The 7,038-nt window shown below is 38.0% G+C and overlaps 1 protein-coding gene across 1 annotated transcript in view; it reads left to right on the forward strand.

The window, feature by feature from the left end:
- The window catches only part of PHLPP1 (PH domain and leucine rich repeat protein phosphatase 1), a 64,916-nt gene that overhangs the window by 28,915 nt on the left and 28,963 nt on the right, over positions 1–7,038 (forward strand). The window lies entirely within an intron of this gene.

Consider the following 7,038-nt stretch of genomic DNA (forward strand, 5'->3'; position numbering starts at 1 on the left):
CCTTGGTGAAGGTGAAAAGGAGTAACTGAGTTCTGTTGTTTTTGAAGGCATGGGACCAGTCACAATTATTGCCAGTGATCTTCTTGGTGTTCTGGTTATATTAGGGTTAACGGTTATGGATGTTAGCTATGGCTGAACTTAAGTGACATTTGATTTTAAGTCCCAAAAAACGCAACCCTTGGCCATAAGTTCTACAATAGCTAAAAATAGTCTTGGCAGGTCTTGGCCATGAAATTTAGACCCTAATGACATTGCCAGAAAAAAATTGTGCTGTATTTTTTCAGTAAATAGGAAACCATTTTTCTGGGTCTGCTTTTAAATTTTTTAAAGTGGACAACAGGTTCATATTAGGGCCCCCAAAAATACCCAACCACTAATATATTTTATATTGCTCTATGTGAGAAAATGATCATATACACATACATTTTGTGTTTGCAGAATAAAAACATTTCCTGACCAAAATGAATGTAATGTTCATGTGAAAAGAACAAATTGTAGGTTGCTGTTCTTTAATGTTCAGTGGGATTTCTGAAGCTGAATTTAGTTTGAGTTAGTGGAATGAACAAAAATTTACTTTTAATTATATGCTGCTGTCTTTTTCATGTCCGTTTTAAATCTTTCAGTTTACTGTTGTCCTGTCTTAAGTTCAGTGGTGTTCCTCCAGTCAAGTACAAGTTATTAGTCAGAGAATGAAAGTCCATGTTGTAGGCCTACAGCTTATTTACAGACTACTTATAGTAAGAAACTATACCCTAAAATATATATACATAAAACTACTGAAGCAAGGAATATAATACTAGGTATGGTAAAATACCAAAAGCTGAACACAAGTCAGCGGGTAAATTCACAGATAAATGTATTTATCAGCTGTTTTATCTGCCAAAAGATTTTTGTTCAATGTTTTTTCACTTTTCAAAGCCCTGTCTAGCAGAGCAGAATACCTGAATATTTTTTTTTCTTTGCCCTAGTTTGGTAATGCTTGCATGTCTTTGTTTTCCTTACCTATCATTTGACTGGACTGGACTCCTACCATCATGTTACTGTTAGCACATGAGGTCAACAGCACTATTAGCTGGCACCTTATACTACTTCTTTATTTCATCATAAATCTCAGCATGAATTTAACTTTGCTGTTTTTCAATTTTACCTGGGTGTCTGACATAGTATAGAGCCTTTTAATAAGTAGCGGCAAAAGTTCACAGGGTTATCGCCAGGGAAATGTTTGACACTGAATTTTTATCTCAAGGTTTATAAGGTAGCTATATTTTTACACACAGATGAGCTGTATCACCACAGCACAAATGTAAAGTGGAACTAAAAGTTACACATAAAGAGCAAAAAAGTTGGTCCTTTATTGCAGAGGGAACAGATAATATCCTTTCAGTTGGTTATTTTTTATTTACCTCGCCTATCCTTGCTCCTTGTGGGCACCACTGTCTTCATGCAATCCTCTTCCGTCTGTTGGATCTTGGTCACCTTAATTGGCCAGGGCAGAATGATGTAACATCTTTTTTTTGGAACTACAGTGAGGGAAATAAGTATTTGATCCCTGCTGTATTTGTAAGTTTGACCTTGGACAAAGAAATGGCCATTCTATAATTGTAATGTTAGGTTTAATATAGGTGTGAGAGACAGAATAACAACAAAAGAACCCTCAAAAACCCAGTGCTCAAGTCAGAGCTTGATGTGCATTGTAATGAGTGAATTAAGTATTTGATCCCCTAACAACCAGTCTGGAGACTGGCTGGGCCACTCCAGGACCTTCATGTGCTGCTTCCTGAGCCACTGCTTTTGTTGCTTTGGCCGTGTGTTTTGGGTCATTGTCATGCTGGAATACCCATCCACAATCCATTTTCAATGCCCTGGCTGAGGGATAGAGGTGCTCACCCAAGATTTTGACGGTACATGGCCCCATCTATTGTCCCTTCGATGCAGTGAAGGTGTCCTGTCCCACTAGCAGAAAAAAACCTACAAAGCATAATGTGTCCACCTCCATGTTTGACGGTGGGGATGGTGTTCTTGGGGTCATAGGCAGCATTCCTCCACCTCCAAACACGGTGAGTTGAGTTGATGCCAAAGTGCTCAATTTTGGTCTCCACTGGCCACAACACTTTCCCACAGTTCGCCTCTGGATAATTCAGATATTCATTGGTAAGCTGCAGACAGGCCTGTACACGTGCCGTCTTGAGCAGGGGGACTTTGTGGGCTCCGCAAGATTTCAGGCCTTCACAGCGCAGTGTGTTATATGTTTTCCTGGTGACTATGGTCCCTGCTGCCCTGAGATCATTGACAAGTTCAACCCCGTGTAGTTCTGGGCAGCTTTGTCATTGTTCTGGTGATCATTGCAACTCCTTGAGGGGAGCCCCAGACCGAGGGAGATTGACAGTTATTATTTTGTGTTTCTTCCATTTGCAAATTATCGTGCCAGTTATTGTCACCTTCTCACCTAGCTGCTTGGCCATAGTCTTGTAGCCCAGTCCAGCCTTGTGTAGGTCTAGAATCTTGTCCCTGACATCCTTAGACAGCTCTTTGGTCCTGGCCATGGTGGCTTGTTTGGAATATGATTGATTGCTTCTGTGGACAGGTGTCTTTTACAGGTACTGTAACAAGCTTGGAGTAGGAGCACTCCCTTACAGAGGGTGCTCCTAATCTCAACTCGTTACCTGCATATAGTGAAGACACCTGGGAGCCTGAAATCTTGCTGGTTGATAGGGGATCAAATACTTTTTTCACTCATTACAACGCACATCAAGCTTTGACTTTTGAGCACTGGGTTTTTGAGGGTTCTTTTGTTGTTGTTCTGTCTCACACCTACATAAAACCTACCATTACAATTATAGACTGGTCATTTCTTTGTCAGAGGGCAAACATACAAAACCAGCAGGGGATCAAATATTTCTGTCCCTCACTGTATAGCTCCAGCTTTAAATTAAGGCCAACATCTTCCAAATGCTTAATGAAAAAGCTTACTTTATTTATTTAAAGATAAACAAAATAAAGTAACTATCAAAATCCCCTCCTCCTCTGTGCAGGTGGGTTATCGGCTTATTTGTATAATTGTTATACTTATCACACATCTCATCTCCTCCTAGCAGTGACAGGTCAGAGCAGTCACTTCTCCATCCAAAGTCAAATCCATCTCGCTTGCAGCAATTCCCTTTGGCTATTAGATTGCCAGTGATGTGACTCCTGGGTTTACATACCCAGTGCTTTTTAGCAGCATAGGACATTCTTGAAGAGTAATTGCTAGAAGTGTGGAATTTTTTGGCCTCTTTTTTTACTAGAGAATAAAAAACATCTATCTCTTGGACTTATATTAAAGCGAGACTTTATTTGTTATCAAAATAGTAATTTACCAGAAAATCTCAAACAGCCCGAAATGACAGTAAAAACCCAGAGCAGATTATCTTTCACACTATTGGAAATTGAAGTGACCATACACTTAAAGCATAACAAATTTCCAAAGCAAACATTTAATGTATTGCAGCAAACTAGTCCATGGATGATTTAGTGGCTGCCTGTGTTTTTTTAAGGCTAGGAACATTATTTGGAAGTACTAAAAATACCAGTTCAATTTAACAGGGGTGAATTAAACACGGGTGCAATCACCCAGCAACAGGAAGTAATGAAACACTTTTATCTGACTGGTAAGCTGCTATATACATATACATACACACACACATATATATATATATATATATATATATATATATATATATATATATATATATATATATATATATATATATATATATATATATATATATATATATATATATATATATATATACTGGTATGTGTGTGAGTGTGTGTATATGTCTTGGATAATGTTTTACAGTCTTTAGAAGCTAAACTTGTTTATAAAAAATGCAAATTATTTTTAGGATATGGTCGGTTAATCAGTTTTGTTTAAATTCCATTACATCAAGTAAATTCTTTCAATAAAATACCAAGAGCTGTAGAGTGTGATTCTTCTAATGTACATATGTTTTTGGAATTGTTCCCATCTTGTGTACTTTATGTCAATTTAGAAGGTGAAAATAGTTTAATTTACTGAAAGTGAGAATGCCATCAGTGATTGTGTGAGGCTTTAGTAATGCTCATATGATTTGACTGGAAGGTCCCCTGTCAGCACAATGCTAATGTTGTTCCTGTTGTGTGTACAGCCTTTTCCTCTGTGATCTTCCTGACGGTAGCTTTTGGATATGGTGGTTATTTATAGCTCAATATTCTGGGCTGCACATCTGTAGAATAAGGTTGTCTACAATAACGCCTTGGGACTCGCTACTTTATTTTATGAGCTTGTAGGATTTTAAACTATTTGTAGATACCTGTAGACAGATGGAATGCTTTCTGTTTCTATGTGTAGACACTGCAATGATCTTTTATAATAAAGACTGTGTTAAAATATGTCTCAATTGTGCTAATTTTCCACCTTCTTCAGCTCTGCATGATCCCGGCTTCTTCTTTATTGGCAATTTGTTAAAGAAGAGCCATGTTGTCATTTAGAAATGTAATTCTAATTATGCTAATGAGTCCTGAATAATGGGAAATGCCAGGGTAAAGTGGTGATTATTCAAGTGCTTCACTTGCCAGTTGCGCGCCATTATCGGATTAAACAGCCAGAAGTTATCAGATAATAGAATAAATGCAGTCAATTTTTTTCTTTCTCAGTGCGTGATTTTGGCAGACATTTTGTATGTATATGCAAAACATTTTCATGCTAAACACCCAAAGTGTTCTGATTAAAATAACAGCAAGGCCTAAGTAATAGTGTTCTTCTAATCGGACCTTCATTTTGGACAGTCATTTTGACCTTTATGCTCATGTCATTTTAGACTTGACGGTTTCAGCCCATTCATGCACCCCCCCGTCAAAAAAAAAAAAACAGGTAATTTTACCAAATAATCTCACATAAATGGCTGTCGAACTTTCAGCAACATGAAAAAAATCTCTAACAAAAGATGGGTTAACTATCAGTCAGACACAATGTATTAAGAGTCTGGCACTGATGAGTTATTAGATTTCTTCCAGTTATTCTGTTAAAGGACCTTTGTTAGTAACAGCATTAAACTGTTGCGTTATTTGCTTGGACTTTATTGGCAGCATCCCTTGTTTGATTGTCTTTGGTTTGGGTTTCTACAATCTTTTCATTGCTTTTGTGTCCAAAAAGCCTGCAAGGAGACCTTCAAGGATGAACGCCCATTATAGACTGGGGCCTCAGAGTCTGTTTTAGGGAGGGTCCTTGTTTTGTAAGAGTTGCTTCTGAACAGTGATCGCATTGTTTTGCATTTCTTCTCTGTGGCCCTTCTCCCAGAAACGTCTATGTGCGACAATTGTCACGTGGCATTGCAGCTGAGGGCTTAGGACACGACAATTCGTTACCTTTTACTCTATTGCTAATTGTTTATTTATGAAAGAAAAATAATCCCTGAGTCGATAAGTTTCTGGCCAAAGTCCACTTTTATGTTGACAAGGTCATGCATGTGATCTTTGTACTTTTTGTTTCATATAACATTTCTCTGCCATGGTCAGCTACTTACACTGACATGTGTATCAGACATTTTTCCACTGATGACAACCTGAGATTTTAAGGCTTCCTGTTTTTGTTATAGTGTGCCTTAAATGTAGTCATTATATAGATGGGGTGGCATCTTATTTATCCTTAATGGACAGCACAGTGCCTTGGTGACTAACTTTGAATGCCTTTTTAATTTTTAAATCTGAATTGAACACAGTTCATCTAATGTTTGCATATCATGGGGTTCTGTTTTATAAATCAGTGAATCCTTCCCTGTGTGGAAGCAATTACGGTGATTGAGTTGTGCATGGACCTGGAAAATTGCTTACAAGCTTTTTAATCTTTTTTATCTCCCTATTTACTGGTGGTCTTAGTTTGTCAAGCATAGTGCCCTAAATACTTGTATCTTTCCTAGAACTCTATTATTGACGTACGTATATCATTTTCTTGGACCACTATACCTCACTTGTACTTCAAGTTTTACAATCGACCTTCACTGGGTTTCGTGCTTCTTTTTTAAACCTTGGTTTACTTTGTTATTTATAAGGTTCTTTGTCTGTTCCTTATGTGTACTGTACCTTTTAACATCGCAAATAATTTTTTTATTTATAGGGAAGACATTCCTTTTGATGCTGCATAGAACAGCCTTTGTTGCCAAAATGTTGAAAAGTTGAACCACTGGTCTTACACACAACATAGCAGCTATGAATGTCCAAAGTGGTCCGACACGCTCTCTCTGCTTCAAGTAACAGCACTGATTCATGGAGTGAATGGTTCTGACTGAAACGGTGTGCTGGGGGTGTTATCTGTGGGAAAGTCTCCTGAAACCTTAAAAAAAAAAAAAACAACAACTTTGTGTCATGTTCTGGTCATGTGACCATGCTTTTCTTGTGGCTTTTCCTTTGTGTCATTTCCACATAAAACTCGCCTGTATTCATGTTGTCTTTGTTGCCAACTTTGCCAAGTACAAACTGTGACAACATGGTGCCAGCTTCTCAGATTAAGGGCCCCTCCTTCAACACGGCCTTACCAGGGTCAGATTCACAGAGTGTTGCATGGAAGATGGCTTTGGTAGCAGCAACTTGTCAAGTACCACGGTACATAGTTAACCAGCTGTGACTACCAAAATGAATCCAGCTGAGCCTTGACACACTTTGTTTACTTATAGGTTTATTGGAGCCAGTAGGTCCATGTGAGCCCAGCAGACTTCATGTTTCTGAGCTTAATTTGCTAGCATGGCTTTTCGGCATGCAAGATAACACTGCCACTGCTGCTCCCACACATACTCTGCCACTGGTACCACAGCACATGGTCATCTCTAGGTATCCTAAATTTACAGGCAGTAAGACAGTATTTAGCTAATAAATCTGAGCAAGAGGCCTTGCTTTAGGTATGGTCTCTCATCAGATGGCCCTCAAATGCCAAATCCTCTTTGGTCTCTCCCTGTCAAATTATATTTATTATAATATAAATATATATATATATATATATATATATATATATATATATATATATAT

The sequence above is a fragment of the Pyxicephalus adspersus genome, chromosome 5 (genome assembly GCF_032062135.1).
Source record: "Pyxicephalus adspersus chromosome 5, UCB_Pads_2.0, whole genome shotgun sequence".
Taxonomy (NCBI): domain Eukaryota; kingdom Metazoa; phylum Chordata; class Amphibia; order Anura; family Pyxicephalidae; genus Pyxicephalus; species Pyxicephalus adspersus.